Raw genomic sequence first — 20,228 nt, forward strand, 5'->3', positions numbered from 1 at the left:
CTACATCGTCAAATACCGCTCGTGAACCATCGTCTTCTTCAGACTCGTTACCAATTATTAAGTTAAGCATCAACTGCTCGTGAGGCACATTAATCAAAAGAATGAATTTTTTTTCCAACATTTCATCTATCACTGCCTTCTTCACATTTTTTATTGCTCACCAAAACATGGACTTCAAAATATATTTGATGAGTTCCCTGGACATTTCATTAAATGTTGTTTTTGCTGTTGTTTGGATTGATATTTGAGCCTTTGTATGCAATGGAAGCTCTTGCATGAAGGCTCCCACAAAGAGCATACAACAGTACTTCCACATCCCACCTGTCATTCCTACATGCTCTTGGAGACCAAAACTCTGAATATTACTGGCACCTCCCATCAACACGCCAAGTAACAGAACTCACTCCTCTAATCATAGATAGGCTTGTGACCTCTTGGTTTTCTACTTATCTCATCTGTTTCTGCACCCCTTGCCCTTTCTGCCCCGTACCTCCTCCAAAGCTTGAACAGAATTAGGCATTTGTCCAGAACCACCCACCCCCTTTTCTGGTAAACCTTTCAAAGCCAGAGCTCTGTTTTCACCCCTAGCCTGTTGTCCAACCCATAGAATTGTCTCCCCGTTTCAGTCAAAACGTGCTCAGATTCCGTTCCGGGCTTCAAAGTTGGAGTTCATCGCCATCTCCCATCAACTTCTCCCTCCATCACAACCTTTTCTACACATACGTTCCCTCCATGATTATTTGGTATTTTTATTCAGTTATATTTTGCAATGGCCATAAAGAAATGCAGATAGTGGTGTTAGCTTTCTAGATTTCAATCTCAAATTATGTATCATCTGTCATTTTACAATTACATAATAGGGCAGGACAGGTGATTGCTTTCTTGGGTTGAAAACCCATCATCATTTATGATGGGGATTCCTTGTCACAATAGAGCTGTTCATTGAAGCCAACTCCAGAAACGTAATGGAGCTAAAACACCATCACAGTTTTCAGCGAAGGCGATATAAGGAGAGCAAACTCAGAGTGGGTACAAAAAAGGGATTCTGTTAAGCAGTCATAAATACTTCCTCAAAGCCATTGCCCTTTAAAACCTGCAGAAAAAAGGAACTTCATCTCACTAATCAGTGACTTTTCTGGTTCGTATGTCTCGCTGCAATGCGCTCATTGCTGGCTGATGAGCTCCATGCATAAATTAACAATTTTCTCAATTTTCAGGAATTTAAGTAAAACTTTTCAGACAGATAGAATTTTTCTCCCTCCTCCATGAGCCTCGGCTTTGAATTTAAAAGAAAACTCTTCATTGGCTGACACACGGCATGGAAAATATTTCAGCTCCTTTGCATTTTCTCATTTCTACCATGAACCCCTCACATTGTTTCTATGGAAATAGTTTTTGAGAAATTTAAGTAATCATTTCAATAAAGATTTTGTGCAATGAAAAAATGTTTTTCTCCCTGCGGATGACTTCTGCAGCATAAAGAAGGCATCGGACAAAGAAAGACTGAAAAATTAGAGGGAATGTTTAAACAAGGAATGGTGCAATCTTTCCAAGTTTTCTTGGCCACAAAGGCGAACGACATTGCGGATCAGAATGACTAACTGCTTGCCCTTCTATGGTGATCAGCACATCTATCTGGATGTCTCTCAGAGCTTCAGTCAACATTCTATCCATCCATCCATTGGGACCATACTCTGTGCAGAGCATTGGTGCTGCCTAAGCAGTCTCCTCGGCTATTGGGTACAATCTTGGATGGGTCACCACTCCGAGACAGGATACCATCAAGCTGGCACTTATTTTGCTGACCTCGGAAGGATGACAGGCAGATTCAACCCCATCTGGTGTTAATTCAACAGCCGAGGGGGATTTGAACTCAGGATCCTTGGATCGCAAGCCCACCACCCTAACCATTAAGCCAACACCAGGCATAGCATTCTATGACCTGAGAGTTTTCAGATATTTTTCCACTCTATCACCGTGCAACAGTTATGGTTTAATCAGGCAATACTGCATACCGAGCATGTCAGCGTGTAAAGGCCAAGAATTGTGTCTGACAATATGAGACCAAGTGAGTGAAAGCGTGTGGTCTTCTGTGCTGTCAATATGGCGTCACTTCAGTGGAGCATCTTTACCCGGTAACACCTTTAGTCAGTCAGTGGATAGTGGTGATACACTTTTTGTATTGGACATCAGATTATTAAAGCAGAAATCAGAACGAGAGCAGTAAGAGACGTGTAAACAATAAAACTACCCAAAGGGTTCGGAAAATAAAGTTGGTGGAATCGAAATATCACAAAATAGAGGAAACGTGTCAGGGAAAGAAAACACAAAATAAAAAGTGGAAGAAGGCAAGAGAGCTAGCAATAATTTTTTTAACAGTAATGAGGCTCATAGAAGAACGAGGAGGATAAACTTAACAATAAAGCACGAGAACGGCCACTCGGTAGAGCGCATACCTTGGCCCGGCTGATTAGTTGACGTTTTGTAACCCGGATCTGGATTCGGAGCTGAACTAAAATTTAATCTGCTTGTTCTTGTCACCAAACCAACTCACCCACCAAGTTTCATCCGAATCCATCCCGAACTTTTTAAGATATCGTGCTATATGTCGTTTTACGCTTATCACTCAACTGTGAAGAATCACTTTAAGTATTCTTCCATCTGGATCCGGATTCAGATCTTCACCAAAATCTAATCAATTTGTCGGTACGTCGATCACAATACCCAAGCTCCCCACCAAAATTTCGTCCGAATCCGTCCACAACTTTTTGGAGATATCCTGTTCACAAACAAACAAACAGACAGACAGGAGGTGAAAACATAACCTCCATTCACCTTTGGTGGTGGATATAACAAGCTTTAATATTTTGCATCACACTCATCGACGCGGAGTTATATTTGCCAGTCATAGGAAAATAATTTTAATTATCCTTTGAAACCATTTCAAAGCTAACAGATATATGAGAAACACGAAGAATTTCAACAAAAGTTTAATCTCGCTTCGACTTTGAATAACCAGAAAAGCTTAGTCTGCATTGACATGGGCTCTTAAACTGTGTGGGCGTAAACTGTGTGTGTGCAGAATACATCAAATCTACAGGGCTTATGAATTGTTAATGGGATCAGGAGGTTGAGAACAGAAACAAAATTTAAGCATTACAGATAGTAGTCAAGGATTAGGAAATGAATAGCATAGCAGATGTTACAATAGGAAAATAAGTCGAAAGAAGACGAGCCATGCTGATCGGGATAATGAGGTAGGTGAAAGCAGATGGTTCGCTTTTCCACAACGGATCACTCAGTTAGAGGGAACTGATAGATCTGTCTGCATTGACTTTCAGGAGAACAGATCACTGAGATTTTTTTTTTCATTCATGCAGGTGAATTCAGCTTAATGCGATTTTTAGAATTCAATTCACGACATCGCAGCATCACAAACGAAAGAAAAGATTGACTTCAAAATTCATTTATATTGTGCCGATACCCACTGATGTGAAAGTTTAAGAGGAAAGTGGACGATACGAAGCACGTTGTGGTGTATTCCTCGTCTGGATATCACAAATGTGACTTCAACTTACCGTCCAGAAAACTGCTTTTTCCAGTACGCATGGATATCCTGTTTAATTCCAAAATCATCATTATCCAACAATGAGAAGGAAAATCCAGCACCTTTGATGTCATGCGAATTTTTATGATGACATAGTACCTATTGTTATTTTAATGTATCTTCTCAATAAAAGCAATTACTCGGAAAAAACAAACAAACCTCTTTTCATCTTTTGTTCCCGAGCGTGATATCGGTTTCTTGTCACATCGAAGCAAACAGCTTAGAACAGGTGAAGCATACGAGCTGTTTCTCACAATTGCGATTCCTTCTAAATTGTGAATTCTGGTTTTGTTTCAAGATCCTTTCGAATGACCTTTAACCTAAATTTGATGGGATAAATGAAACCACAGGTTGCTCGGATAGATATAAATGAAGAATACATCCATCCATCCTGCTCTTTAGATAATAACCAATCATATCGAGGCAGATGCTGCATGACCGAGCGATGATATTGGGCTTGTGCCTTGCTTGGTAAGTTCATAATTGACAGCAATCAAAACAAGAAAGGTAAAAAAAAGAAAGAGTAAAATAGTAATGGCGCAGGACAGGAAGGAGTCATTAAATAATTTTGTACTATTTAACAAAGACTGATGTTGGAATTTATGGAAAATGTAAGAAAAACGTTTTTGAACAGTTTAAGGCTCGTGGAGGAGCTTGTACTGTTCATTAGCAAAACCAGCAGAGTACCAGCCAAATGGGCGATTTGGTTCCAAACATGAAACACGTTCTTCTGACATATCTTTATTTTGGCGGTGTATAGGCAAGTGACAGCTCTGTATCGGTAAAAATAAATAAACCAGGTTACATACATGAAGCAAAAACATACCTACCGTTTATATCACAGTTTGTACTTCGTCTGTACTCCAGCGCCTCCGACTCCTCAATCAGCACCTCGAGGGCCCCCAAAAGGAAATCCAGAGTCTCCACAAAGATGACTGCATTATCTGTGAAATCAAAGTCCGAGATCTTGACATTCCCAATTTAAAACACCTCACTGCACTGGAAAACGTGGGGACAGGAATACTGGACTGTAAATGGTGGAGGCTTGTAATACCCTCCCCCACCTGGAGGCAGCATGACATGACGAACATTTATGGAGAATTTGTGTACCCCCCCCCCCACCACTTCACTACCCCAAGACCAACGACAAAGATAACAACAGCACTATGCATTAACTGGGTTCATGCTGATACAAGGTAGCAACTGTAGGAGTTGTAGTGCGACAAACAATCAAGCACAAAAAAATAAACACCGACAGTGTTACATTAATTACAAGAACACGAGACAATAGACAAATGAACGGTATTTGACTCTGGGATCACAGTGTTGGATTTGATATGCGCAGGAGAACTGGTACCAAAGGAATTAAGTCTCCATCTCAGATCTCTGGTCAGAGTCCAAGTCTCACACTCATAGAACAAGACTGGAAGCACCAAGGACCTGAAGACTCGGACTTTCATCCTACTGCACAGGTACCGACAGTGCCACACACCATGATCCAGTGAATCCATGACTCCCTAGGCCTGACCGAGATGTCTATCGACCTCTGGCTCACAGCCAGCAGAGACATGAATATCACTGCCAAGGTAAGTGAATCTCTCCGTGACCTCAACATCCTCACCACAAACAGGTAGAGACAAGATAGCAGCATCCAAGATGTCAATGAAAGCCTGGATCTTAATTTTGACCCAGGAAACCTGTAATTCCAGCCCCTGCGACTCCTCAATCAGCACCTCGAGGGCCCCCAAAAGGACATCCAGAGTCTCCACAAAGATGACTGCATCATCTGTGAAATCAAAGTCCGAGATCTTGACATTCACAAATTATGCATGGCAGCTTGATCTCTCCGACATTCGACAGAATCCAGTCCATACAAGCACTGAAAAGTGTGGGGGCAGTACACACCCCTGACAAACTCCAGTAACAACTGGAAATAAGTTGGAGATGGTACCACCACATCTCACAGCACTCTCAGTACCAGAGTGTATTTCAGACATCAGATTGATCAGTTTTGGTGGCACCCCTCGAAGACCAAGAATCCTCCAGAGGGCATCCCGATTCACTGAATTAAAAGCTTTGCAGAGATCAACATAGGCTGCAAGACGCCCCTGCCGAAACTCTCGAGTGCACTCGGTGAGGACCTGAAGGGCAAGGATATGGTCAATCATTGACCTCTTTGACGTAAAGCCTGACTTCTCTGGGCGCTGGTGCTCAACAAATGGTGGCGAACCTGATCAATATATAATTATCCAAGCGAAGACCTTGCCCGGCACTGAGAGCAGCGTCACCAACTCGCTAATTGTTGCAGTCCTGGCAATCACCCTTCCCTTTCCAGAGAGGGACAACAAGGTCCCTCTTCCAATCAGTTGGGATGATGCCTGTGTTTCAGGCAGAGCACAGAACTGCATGCAATGACATGAGTACAGCATTTCCACCAGCCCTGAGAAGTACAGCATGGATGCCACAAATCCCAGGAGATTCACTCATTTCAACCGGTTCATCGCAGCCTGTGTTTCCACAAATTAAGGTGGATCACAGTTGGTTGGAGCGTCAGCCATAGTGATAGTAACACCCCTGACATCCAACTCAACAGGTGGTTGATCAGCCTGGTACATCCGCTTAAAGTAACTGGCCCAGCGGCCCTTCACTTCGGACTCATCTGTCAAGAGCCCATCACCCTCTGCTCTAACTGTAGTACACCAAGGGATGGGCTTGGAGGAATGCAATGCGCAAATTCCCCAGTTCACAGGACGAGAATTACTTGACCACAGGTGATGCTCTACCCCCTCAAATATTCCTTGCATATCGGCCTCCTTGTCCACCCTCAGTGCACATACAGCTTTACGCCTCAAGTTCCTGAACAGTTCAGCTCTGCCATTAAGCCGGGCCCTATGACTGGTTAATGGTATCCAGTGTCCCTCGAGAGACAAAATTTTTATTTACAACAGTGAGTTCCAAGACATCCACCGGCAACATCAAGGATGGTGGTCTGGAAGGCACTCCACAAAACTTTCAGGATTCCCCAAAGCACCCAGACCCCCCAATTCCCCACTCAGCCTGTTTACAAACTCCTCAGCTACCCTCTCATCCTTGAGCTTGCCAACTTCCAGCCGAGGCTGGGATGGTACCATTCTCCCGGATTTAAGCTGCAACTTCAGAGTTGCTACAATAAGCCTGTGGTCAGTATTGAGTAACTGAGCACTCTGGTAGACCCTGCAGTTCTGGATCATCCTCCAGTGACCATCAATCAACACATGTCAATCTCCTTTGCCACACCACCAGTGTTGGAATACGAAGTCCAGTGATGAGCCTGTCGGTGTTGAAACCATGAACTGGCCACCCTAAGTCCATGACTTCTTGCAAAGTCAAGGAACTTAGCGCTATTCTGGTTCACAGTTCCAGACACATGGGGACCAACACATGTCTCATAACCATCCCTATCAGTTCCAGTCGACACAATGAAATCCCGCAAGACTAGAAGAGTATCTCGCCTGGGGTACTGATCAACTACAGACTTGAGCATGGCATAGAATGCTTCCTTCATGGTGAGATCACTCGCCTCATTCGGAGCATATACAGAGACCAGGGAAATGACACCCAAGGAGTGACAAATCCTCAGCCTCATAATATGCTTGTTGACCGGTGTTACCTCAATTATCATTGGAGCCAGCTTATTGGACACAGCTCCAGCAACTCTTGGGCATGGTAACCATGAGAGAAACCAGATCAACAGTAGGTGTAACCACCTATCATGATCTCGCCACGATCCAGTCTCCGAACTTCAGAGAGTGGTGAAATACCAATGTTCAAATGCTTGAGCTCAGATGATAACAGAGACAGGTGTTCATCCTTTCTTCGGGATAGGACATTCCAGGCACCCACCCACAGGGATTGTCTCAGGTTAACCCAAGGAGACCACCGTCTAGTGGATGACACCTCACCACCACCCCTACCCACACTACCACAATATGACCTGGGAAAGTTACCCCGTGATTTTCCTTCCATCATCAAGGAGTGGGGGTCCCGAAGGCTTTGCCCCAATCCCGTCATCTGGTGAGCTGCCCTGCGGAGGGAAGCTGCACTGGAGGTACTCCCACGGAGTGGGTTTTCAGATTTCTTTGCGTTTTTGTGTTTTGCGGAATGAAGGGTTTTATGGTGGCCGGAGTGCAAATCCTGCCACCAACCTCCTAACAAAAGTAACCCAACTGCAGGAGGACGTCCGCAGACACAGTTCGTCACTAGATGTGGATGGCTGTTGGCTCGCATGGAGCTCCTCCGCCCTTTGACAGGTTTTGTTTTTAATCCTGCTGGGTGTCCATATCCAAACACCCTCCTCACCCAAAAACCTGGTGGGGGAGATGGTTTCGTCGCCGACAAAGTGACCAAGAAACAGGTTCATACAGGTTTACATGGTACCTGTAAGCAAGTCACAGATATATTCTGGCTCGCTCAGAAGTGGGTTTTTTGCCTCCGAGCTGTCTCCTCTGGGTGTTATTCCTGGTCTGTATTAACCATACTCCTTGTGCTTTGCAGGGAGAGTGTTGCATCATGGAGTATGCCATCCCTTTGTGGGTGAAATTAAGCCAGCTGACTCATCTGCTCGTATTTAGTAGCAGATGTAAAAGATCCCATGGTATGTTTTGAAAGAAGTAGACTATTACTTAGTAAATGGTTCCCTCGCCAATTTCCAAAGCCTGTCTTAGCTACCTCTGGAGTTGTCATGATTCACTTATTTCATGGAGCACAAATGATCGTTACAGTCATCGGACAAACAGGGAGAACCAGGTTCAACTGAAACTATCGTCGGAACAAGGAATGCCTGGGATTCATTGTTGAGCAACATGTCATTGTTGAGCAAACCATCCGTAAAAAAGAATGAAAGAGACAGAACGTTATACACTGGAAAGGAGGTGGTTACAAGGGGATATGATAGAGATGTTTAAGAAAACGAAAGGTATTGACAAATGAAGTGCGGTACATTTGGCAAATCCAAATCTCTCCATGTTATTAGCATCTCTCAGTAAGAGGTTGTTCAGCAGAATAGACAGTGGTATGACCAGGTTCCATAGTCAGAAAGTAGTTCATCATCATTCAGAGTAGTTAATGCTCGTATGGTCTCACTGGAAATGTAGGGGAAACAGAAACAGTATCAAGGTTTAAACAGGAATTAGCGATAGGTACCAGGAAGCATTGGATATAAAGGGGTACGAGGATATTTACAGGACTTGTCGGTAGCTCGAGTATGGATGGGTGATTGTGTACATCTGTGTTGATTGTGATGTCTGTGAGAGGGTCTAGTCAAGGGATGGTGTGTGCTCGGTGTTGTACATTATTTACCCTAAAATCGCCTTTTCCCCACACACACACACACACACACACACACACACACACACACACACACACACACACACACACACACACACACACACACACACACACACACACACACACACACACACACACACACACACACAACACAATTTCTTCCTATTTTTATCTCACCTGGAAGAAATTGTTCGGATGAGGTATTAGCATCATACAGCGTCCGTCAGTGAGTGTGCGTCAGTCAGTATGTAAACACTCGGATCTTCTCCAAAACCACACATACGATTTCAATGAAACTTGACCAGAACCTACATCACCCGTAATGTACCAAAAGTTTGTCCACGGCATTAAAAAAATAATAATCAGGGTCTAAGGGGGTCAAAAAGTGGGTCCAGGTTTGTCCCCCCCAAAATAGGTATTTGCTTTCTTCTCCGAAGCTACACTCACAATTTTGATGAAACTGAACCACAACCTTCATCACCTGTGATGCTAAAACTCAGTTATATTTTCACCAAACTTTGGAGAACTTCTCAGGGCCAAGGCCTCCTGATGCCTTGCAAATCCCATCAAAACTTGCTTTTTAAGTTGGTCAATTTAAACGTCAAAGGTCATTACAATTCTGGAATCACTACTGTTGACTTCCCATGAAGTATTTACCCGACTTGGATGTAACTTGGTAGGAATCATTTCCGCATGGTGCTTTCATAAGTTTGTTCAAACCATTGGCTAATTTACATATTTTAGGGTCATCTTTGCCTACCAGTGGTTCCCTAGTTCCACCAGGTGAGTCCAGGGGCATTGCCCCTATTTTTTTTTTTCTTCTTCTAACGTCTTAGTGATGTCCCCGAGGCTGTCACACTTTTCTCATTCCCACTCCTCTTCCTCCATCTCCCCAATGAAATTAAGTCATTAGCTTGATGGACTTATTAACCCATGCATAGCCCAAAGTGGGATTCAGCAATTGGTTCACTTTGTCTGTTCATCTGTCTGTCTCAGCAGACATCAGTCTAAGATGGAGGAACTACTTAATTTCAATTGAATGATATATTTCGAACACTGTAGAACATGAATGGGAACATGAATTGGAACACAAACCTGCAGTTTAGTAGTACTTTGGCTTTGAAATTGGTCAAGTGTACAGAATCTTGTCCCAGTTATACATGCGCAGAGGAGTAATTGTTAAATTTTTAGTCTGTCTACATGTCTGGAAATGAAACAAAATTGAAAATAATTCCAAACAGGAAACTGACTATTTTTATGGACATCATAAAGGACACAAACAACAGGCATGATAAAACTAATTTAACCTTTTAAATATAATTAGGCGTGGAAGATGCTGCATCAATGGCGGTAAACTTCTGCAAAACAGGTTTTTGGTTTTATTAATTTTTTTTCCTACAGCCTTTAAACTCTTTATTTTATTTCATTTGAATTGTGTACTTGAACACCGTAGAACACAAATCGCCTTCTTGACACTTTCATCAACGTCAAGTTTAGCAGTACTTGGACAAAATATTATGCCATTTTACGCCATCTCGACCAATCAAAGCATTGGAGAATATCGAGATTCAGGCAAAATTGTTTCTCGTTGGAAATATAGATTGTGCTCGGAAATGGAAAGCAAGAGTTGAAAAGACTCTCTGCGCATGCCCTTTTTCTCAAAACTGCACGGGGTAAGGTGTTCTTCGAACTCTATCGTTTAATCTGGTGTTGGTGTAGCACAGGCATGATGGACCGAATAGCCTCTTCAAGTGTCAAACAAAATGTCCTTTTGCATATTTATTCACACGCTCAGTTACAAGCTAATGAAAATAGCATAATGGCCAAAAACCTGCTGTTGTGATCCTCCGGCCCATGTTCTCTGCCCCATGACTAATACTTTGTACCAAATCTGAAATGTCAACAAACTTTGGATTTAGCAGCTAATCAAAGTATAGAAAGCTAGTTTAGCAACTAATGAAAATATGAAAAGCTAATAATAAAAATTTGCTTTCTAGCCATCTTTTTAGGCCAGAGCCAGCACACAGTGTAAACCGAGTTGTATATATAGCCTGGTGAATAATAATTAATTGATTAATCATTTAAGTACTTTACTGCAAGACCCTTGACTTGTCAACCCTTAAGTCATGCAAAATATAACAAATTGGACACGTTGCTTCAGTAAGCATTTGCTCATGGCCATGTCATTTATTCCTCATTTTATCATGTAATGTATATTATGGCTCACTTGTATGAATTGGTCATATTATCAAATTAATAATCCAGTTTGTTTGGGAGATTATTGTAAAGCCTAAAAATAATTCCTTCCCTTTTCATCCCACATTTTTCAGCTTCCCCCTCCTGCACCCCCAGCCAAAGGCATGAAACAGGATAACAGGGAACCCAACTGGTGCTTATCAGGAAACTATTGACTGCATTTTATGCGTCTCAGAGGAAATCAAACCGGCACGTTGTGTTAGCATTTTTACAATGCCCTGCCGCGATGCGATGAAATGCACAAAAAAAAAAAAATTGCAGGCAGAGCGTTTGCGGATCATAAAGGAAGGCGGAACGAATTCGTCGCTTGCTCTAGCTCTCTAAATCTCCCACAGAGCTTTTGCACACTCGTAACCTATTTACTAATTTCATCATCATGTTCGCTATCCAGGTCAGCTTGATGTGAACATCAAGCATGTTCGTTATCCCAACTAATGAGCAACTCGTGATAATTATCAGGGGGGATCAAGGTGATTTAATGTGCAGACGAACCTTACCAAACAAAATAAGTATAGTTTCTCAAAAGTTCATTAAACAATGGGTTTTAGTGTAAAAACATTGACGTTCTCGTTACGAGGGAATGATGTAGTCAACACTGCACGGACCACAACACTCATCTATCAAATCAGAGTCTAAAAATGTCCACAGTTTTAACGAGAAGGGTAACTCGTTTGAGTGAATACCTCCGCCACGGAATGCCTGATCCACCAGAACATCTCAGGCCAAATACATTGTTTTGAAATATCATGCTATACAATACTATATCGTTTTTGGCCCGATCTCTCAATGGTGAAGAATCGCTGTAAAAATTAAAAAAAATTCTCACATCTGGATCCGGATCTTCACCAAAAGCGAATAAATTCTTCCTTGTTGCACACCCAACACGTCCACCAAGTTCCATCCGAATCCGTCTACAACCTTTTGAGATATCATGCACACAAACAGACAAACAGACAGACAGACAGACAGACAAACAGACAAGCCAGTAGGCGGACATGGGTCGTCGATCAAGTCGAATTTGTCGTTTTTCAGCCGTTACAAGCCAACAAAAGCGTCCATAGCATCGGTTCTTTCTCACACATAACTAGGACATACCATGAACCTACCACACCAGTTTCATGAATATCTGACTCATAGTCTCTGAGATATAACAAACTTCGTTTTTTTTATTGTTTTCGACCAGGGTTCATTCAAAGTCTATCTTCTCCGACAGTTTTCATAGGATCCGGCTGGAAATTTTTGACAATATGGCTGAATGTACTGCCCACAGTCGCTCATGGCCCGATTTTTGATTTTCGAAAAAATTAATTTTTTAAGATTTTTTCAAAAATTTCAAAGGTCCGTTGCTTGGCAACGGTGGTGTCCATAGCAACGGTTCTCATTTGCACACAACTCGGTCATGGTATGAACCTACCAACCAAGTTTCATCGAAATCGCCATTGTATTAACGGAGCACTGGACCGAATAGACATACATACAGACAAACAGACAGACAAACATATCGACGGAAATACTGATAATAAGGGTAGACTAGATTGACTACCCAACAGACAAACAGACAGACAAACAAACAGACAGAAAGGGGTGAAAACATAATCTCCTTCACCTTCGGAAGCGGAGGTAACAATCAAGTGTCAAAAACGGCCTTTGTGCAGAAATTATTTTACTAAGAATGATATCTGAAGTTCTATTTTGGAGATCAGAGGCAATGATCTGTTCAACATACCACCAGTACCCTCAAGGTACATGCAGGTTGCTTCATTACTATTACAGCTGGAAGGGTCAAAACCTCAGCGCACCTATACTGCCAGACCAATGTCCTGGAAAATGAGTGCCAATTTAATTGTCTATATCTATCAAGGCTGGCGATGAATGACATTTCGCTAGGTGAGGCAATTTTATCAGTGGAGCGTTACTGCAAACGAGTCGATGCAATCCATCCGCCAAACCGCTGTGCGCTTGCGATCCATTCATTCCTCTCTGCCTTTGTCCTGCAATCCTTGGCCATTTAAGATAGAAGTTGATGCAACAGACGCTGTAACTTCGGTTGTTTTTAGTTTTTTTTTGTAAATATAACTTCGCGGTAGCAATTACAAAAAACAATAACAAACTTTCGTCAATAAAGTCGGGTTTTCTTGAAGGATTTATGGACCGTTTTGAGATTTTTTTTTTTCTGCTTCAATTTTCAGTTCAACATCGATCGCATTATAAAGATCACAAACGGTTTTCAAAAAAAATACCCGAGAGGTTGGTAAATTTGGGAATATAATTGATTCACTGTCTCAGCCTGAAAGTTAACGAGATAGTCGGCCGTGTGTCCTGGTGACGTTGCTGGCAACAAAGCCGTGGCCCCAGCTATCAGTAGCTGTTAGCAATAGTGTGAGTAAACATTGCCATGGGTTTTGAAAATCCAGAGAATTTTGAACTTGACATACAACCATATCGATTTGTGTACCCCAAAGCAGTTTAATGAAGGCTCACCCAGTGTTCTTGATGGAATCTGATCTCTCTCTTGAGGGTGGTGACCAGCAAGGCAACATTTTATGACTGACCATGGTCCTGGTCAAAATCAACGACCTCTCCGCTTCGCTAAATATTCCTCTGTACTGAGTAGACCAGGACACTATACTTCTGGGAGATATGCTGCTGTAGTATCCATTTCCTCAGATCTGAAAAAGAAATGACATTGGTTAGCTACCTGGGACGTGTCTTTCAATGCAAGAAAATCCCAGCTCTGAATCTCTCCCTCCACAATGATCAACTTTGAACTCTTCCCCAACCCCCACCCAAGTGTTCTTCTCTTGCCAACCCTTGGAAAGATGTGGTCCCACAAACTCCTCGGCCTCGCAATCTGTCGTAACCCATCTTGGGCACACCACGTCGTAAAACTGGCTGCAAAGGCAGGCCAATTCCTTGATATTCTCCATGCTCGTTCATGTATAAGGCCTTCATCCGAAGTATAATGGAGCATGAATCCCACTCTGGGCTGGTGCAGCTGCTTCCAATCTTGCACCACGGGAGGCAATCGAATCCAAGGCTCTCCGTGTTATTGGCATCTCTCAGCAAGAGGCCAAATCCCGAGGTCTGCTTTTCACCCACCACATGTTGGTTGGTGGACTTTCAGTTTTCTGTTGCTTCACTTCTGGCCTTCCTCTTCACTCCATCTCATCACTCCATCTTCCCACAGCCCACACTCACATCATATGTATTCTTCCAGTATTCTGCATCTGGTTACCCTCCCAAATTATAAGCTCAATGCACACCTCTGGTACTTCGTGTATCACAAATCAATCATGGAACCGAAAGAAAAAAAAAAACAACAAGAACATTAAAAGAAACAATCATATTGTTATGGTTCTGCAAAACTATCACTCCCCAAGGCAATGGCATACAACATATAGCAGTTCCGAGACAGTTATTCCATTAATATTCGTTTTAGATAGTGCTTCACTTACGTGTAATGGGTCTATGTGACAATATGCGGTGTGTAGACTTTAGGGAGTGTTTTCTTTCCTTACTTATCCATCTTTCGTTCTTTACATTATTTTGCTTTGCTGTGGACGACCTTTCTTCACGCATACATGCAGAGCATATCAGTAATAACTAGAACGGCCACTCGGGAGAGCGCATACCTCCGCCCGGCTGATGAGTTTACGTTTTGTATCCCACGGATAGGCCGGATCTGGATTCGGACCTACAACCATATCAATTTGTCCACAACTTTTTGAGATATCCTGTACAACAGAACTAAAATTTAATCAGATTGTTCTTGTCGCCTAACCAACTCATCCACCAAGTTTCGTCCAAATCTGTCCAAAACTTTTTCAGATATCATGCTATGCAGTATATCATTTTAGCCCTATCACTCAATGGTGAAGAAGCACCTAAAAATTATCTGATCTGGATCCAGATTCAGATCTTCATTAAAATGGAATCAATTCTTCCTTGTTACATACCCAACCTACCCAACAAGGTTCATCCGAATCCATCCACAACGTTTTCAGAAATTCTGATACATGTCGTTTTTAGCCCTATCACTCAATGGTGAAAAAAATCACTTTAAAAATTATCGGATCCAGATCCGGATTTGGATACTCACCAAAATCTAACCATTCATCCATGTCACATACCCAAGCTATCTCCTAAATTTTGTCCAAATCCGTCCACAACTTTTTCAGATAACCTGTTCACAAAGAAACATACAAACAAACAGGCAGACAGACAGAGAGGGGTGAAAACATAACCTCCATCCGTGTTCGTTGGCGAAGGTAAATAGCAGTCACAGTATTTGCATGCCAATTCCCATTCAAATTGCGAACCATTATCCAAAAGACGCTACAACTCAGACTTCACCAGACTCAAACCCCAATGTTGCAGCATTTCGTACTACACCACAATGCCTTTATAAATATCACCACACCATTGGACCACAACTCAAGCTCGCTTAGGCCGAGGTCACATTTGCCACGGCGGCCGTGGGGTCTCCAAAATCTGCGGCCACTAGCAGTTATACGGCGGCCGCAGTATTTCCACGGTCACACAATGTAGCAGTCACATTTGTTTTTATTTTTCGGGTAGCCGCACGGGGTATTTATAAATTGTGGAGACCGAAAACGAGGGGTTGCTGTACGGTCTTTGATTTGATGTCGCACGGTGACCTTAGGGTGTCCCTGCAGTGGCCATAGAATTTTCAAGGCAGACGCAAGGTAGCCTCAAGGTGCCCGCAAGGCAGACGCAAGGTGCCCGCAGGGGGGCCCTAAGGCGAACGTGCGGCCAGACGGACGGTAACGTGTAGGTATATATACCAGTTCTTTTTTTTACTGAAATAAAAATATACCAGTATATATAACTGAATATACTATAACTATAATATACCATGGTGCCCCCAGAATCCGAACGCCCCATTGTTTGAACAAATTGGAATCCGAACAATTTTTTTTGAGAAAATTTTGCCCTAAAAACCTAATACATTAAAAAAAAAAACCGAACACAACGTGGCGTTCATGTTTGTTCACGTGTCTCCCCCACCTGTTCGAGCCGCATCTTCACGCTTTGTTCATTCAGTTTGTCGGTGGAAGTCCTCGTGAAAGCATCTCTCGTGTGTCGATCGATACTTTTGGCCTCAGTCACATTTGCTCTACGGCGAGGATACGGCGGCCGTACGCCCTCTGAATTGACAGAAACGTGCGTGGCCGCAGAGAAACTGATGTGGCCTCAGGGAGGCCCTACGCCGTATGGCTATATTTTACAGGCCGTAAGGTCGCCGTGGAATTATAACACGGAGTTATAACTTTTTTCATTTCTACGTTCGCCGTAGAAATTTGACAAGCCGAAAAAAAAGAACTGGAAAAATATTTATAAAATTTTTTTTAACCCATTCGTTACCGTCCGTCTGGCCGCACGTTCGGCTTTGGGTCCCCCTGCGGTCCCCCTGCGGTCACCTTGCGGTCGCCTTGCGGCACCTTGCGTCCGCCTTGAAAATTACAAGGCCGCCGCAGGGACGCCCTAAGGTCACCGTGCGACATCAAATCAAAGACCGTAACGGCACCCCCACGTTTTCAGTCTCCACAATTTATAAATACCCCGTGCGGCTACCCGAAAAATAAAAACATATGTGACTGCTACATTGTGTGACCGTGGAAATACTGCGGCCGCTTTATAATTGCTGGTGCCCGTACATTTTGTAGACCCTCCGGGCGCCGAGCCAAATGTGACTTTGGCTTTACCTCGTGTTTTCACCTTCATTTGTGATGTTTGTTTTTTTAAATCATCTTGTGTTTTAATTAGTAACAAGAAAAGCAATCCGATCACGTGGTATGACGGACTGTCGGGCAAGGATTGAATTTCACAGCAAAACCAGTTGTAATTTGGAATATCCATGATTCCGTCAGCCCGATGCGTTTGATGAAAGTGATTGTGATTCTGCGGGCATCATGTTTGATGAGCTGCCTCGGGGGCAGCGCTCTCGCAGAGTGCGCGAGCGATCGGAACCCAGGCCGGAGCTCGAGCCTTTGTGGACCTTTGGATTGGTGATTGTACCACTTTACATACAATACACCGCCACCGAAGGTCATTTACTCATCTTATTTTACCTTAAACATGGGGAATTTCAGTTTAAAGTGTCTTGAAAGTGGGTTTTCTTTTGGTCCACGAACGGATTAATTCACTCCATTATTTCTTATTGGGAAAATATTTTTTGAATCTGAACTTTTTGGAATCCAAACAGCCTCCTGGAACGAATTAAATTGGGATTCTGGGGGAACCACTGTGTATAGGCAAACACCTATACTCCGATCTCTAGCGGTAGCGCACGGTGGACGCACGGTCGACGCAGACTGCCACGGAGGCCGTACGTAGGTGCACGGCGGGTATAGGGGAACCGTGCGTCGACCCTGTGTTGCCCGTAGGTAGTCACACAGACCGCAAGGACACCGTACGGCAACCGTGGAAATAGTGCGGCCGCCGTAATTTTTTGGGGGTTTTGGAAAATTCATTTTTCATTAAGAAGAGCTTACGGCAGCCGCACGAATAACGCAAGCCCACCGTACGCCCTACGTACGGTCGACGTGGAACACATCTACGTCATAGCTTGGCTTGTCGAATTGCTACGGCGAACGTAGAAATGAAAAAAAAGTTATAACTCCGCGCTATAATTCCACGGCGCCCCTACGGTCTGTAAAATATAGCCATACAGCGTAGGGCCTCCCTGAGGCCACCTCAGTTTCTCTGCGGCCGCCGCACGTTTCTGTCAATCAGAGGGCGTACGGCCGCCGTATCCTCACCGTAGAGCAAATGTGACCTAGGCCTTACCTTCACCATTAAAAACCGCAACCAACGACCAACCACCTCCATCACAAATCACCATACTACAACCACTATGCTACACCACTGCTTCCATTGCTCAACAACCATTACCACCGACGTTCATCACCACCCACTGGATGGCAGGAGACCGGGAAGTCCGTAGATACTCGGATCGGGACATTCTGGCATATAACTTGAGGTGCAAGTGTGCGCTAGGCTCCGTTTGACATCGTGCGGATTGTCCCAGCTCAATTATGGCCTCCACTGCATGGTCAGCGCACGTTTTTTGCCGAGGCACGTGACCGAATGCGTACCTCCATGTTAATCTCAGAGATGGATCACATGACAGAGTGCAGAGTGACTGAAGCCATTTTCCGTCGCAGAACCCTCGCATGGGCGAGGCCAACACAATAGTAATTGTCTGTGCGTCAGTGAGGGCGCTGGAAAGCTCTATTGGCTCATCCTGATCCGATTCTGGGCTCTGCCCTCCTCCAGAGGATTATAAGATGCCAGATTCCACACAGAAAGTGAATCAGTCAGTCGGTTCTGGGTCTTGGTGATCACTGGTTGGAGGACAACATAGCTTGGCGAGCACGAACCACACCCCTCAATGCACCTCTCTCTGACCATGCATTATAGACACCATTCGTTTTCCTCCTTATTCCCCCTCCTTAGCGACTGGGTTTGCATTGATCCATAGAATGTGCCTGGTAAAAAGAGGTCGCCAATGCCTCAACCTATATATTGTTACGGTTGTGGAAATTCACAGAACACCATTCAGGTTCCCCGAAGATCAGTTATGTCTATAGATGTGTGTCCAGGTTACATTTCCCCACCGATGTCGAATGGGATTTATTCGTGTGCTGGGCTGTGAATCTTGAGGAAGTGTTAGTCTTTTCTGTCTTTATTTTAAACAACATCTCCTCACCACCTTCTCCACAACCGCCAACATCTCCACAAACAACAACATCTCTACAACCACGCCACTGCCACCAAAATGCCAACAAACTCCACAACCACGCCACCTCCACAAAGTTTACAACCACAGCATATCTACAACCAAAAAGAACAACACAACTCCCGCCACGATATTCTGGGATGAAAACAGGATTGACGGTTGGGGCGGGTCCATCAGAATGGGTAAAAAAAAGTGACGGTTACAAAAAGTATGCTCCGAATAAAAATAACCCGATCACTCCTTGGATTTTTCCCCCGCGCGCCGAGAAGGGAGGGGCGAGCGCCCCGGGCCGATAAAAAGCCGCGTTCGCTGGCTGGAAAGGGAGTCATCGAGTTGGTGAGAGAGTCGAGTGGGTGAGTGGAGTCGAGTTGGTGAGTCCAGTCGAGTGGAGAGTTGGTGGAGTCGAGTGGAGTTCGGGTTTGGAGTCCAGAGTCGGGAGACGGGAGACGAGAGTCAGAGTCGGGAGACGGCCGTGGAAAGTTGGGCGCGCTGCTAGGGCCTGGACCAACCAGGCCGCCGTGACGACAGCTGCCACTTTGACCCCAGGGACATATGGAGCGTCGCCAACAAAAAGACGATCGAGTCGCCTCAAGGGCGACGTAGGTAACCTGCACAGCCTCGTGGAGCTCCTTCATCATCCCAGCTCCGAGGAACATTAAAGGCTTACGAGCCCAGTTCTCTTCTTTCTTTTCTGGGGTTTTTGCATGGATGTCTGTGGCGCCTTGTCTACCAAGTAGAATTGTTGCAAGTGCATGTACATAATAAATAGATATCGGCTGTAGGTTTTTGCTCGTGTCTTGTCCCCCATCCCCCCATTCATTGAATATGTGCATTTGAAATAAATGTCCCCATTGTTGAAATGTCACCTGCTTGTTGCGTCCTTTCCTACCATTGACTGACTTAATTGAGTTCGGAATAAGTAGCTGGCTGATTAATAGTCAATAAAACGTACATCTGATCCGACGGGGCTTGGCGATATAAAACTGCTCGGCAATCGCAAACGGAACAAGCTGCTTAAAGCGGCTCGTTTTCGTGCAGGCTCCGTTGGGGTGTAAATCCCCGGCATTTCTCTCTGCGCGAATAATTAGGTACATCGACAATTCAGCGATCAACCCTGTAGCGCGTGGACAGAAGAGTTGGCTGATTAATGGTGTGTGTGGTTAGGCCAAAGTCACATTTGCCACGGCGGGCGTGGGGTCTCCAAAATCTACGGCCACTAACAATTATACGGCGGCCGAAGTTTTTCCACGGTCACACAATGTAGCAGTCACATGTTTT

General features: G+C 44.0%; 1 long non-coding RNA gene across 6 annotated transcripts in view; it reads right to left on the reverse strand.

Annotated features, from left to right (window-relative positions):
* LOC147011909 (uncharacterized) overlaps positions 1 to 20,228 on the reverse strand; it is a 172,120-nt gene that overhangs the window by 124,390 nt on the left and 27,502 nt on the right. For 4 of the 6 annotated variants that reach the window (XR_015051783.1, XR_015051786.1, XR_015051788.1 and 1 more), the window contains exons 5-7: positions 13,670 to 13,857; positions 5,341 to 5,393; positions 4,438 to 4,498 (exon numbers count right to left, since the gene is read on the reverse strand). This is a non-coding gene — a long non-coding RNA (uncharacterized LOC147011909). Of the gene's footprint in view, positions 1 to 4,437; positions 4,552 to 5,340; positions 5,394 to 13,669; positions 13,858 to 20,228 lie in introns of all 6 variants that reach the window. The other 2 variants (XR_015051784.1, XR_015051787.1) reach the window with 1 other exon arrangement.

This window comes from Eptatretus burgeri, chromosome 15 (assembly GCF_056783735.1).
Source record: "Eptatretus burgeri isolate ZD-2024b chromosome 15, Ebu_testis_v1, whole genome shotgun sequence".
Taxonomy (NCBI): domain Eukaryota; kingdom Metazoa; phylum Chordata; class Myxini; order Myxiniformes; family Myxinidae; genus Eptatretus; species Eptatretus burgeri.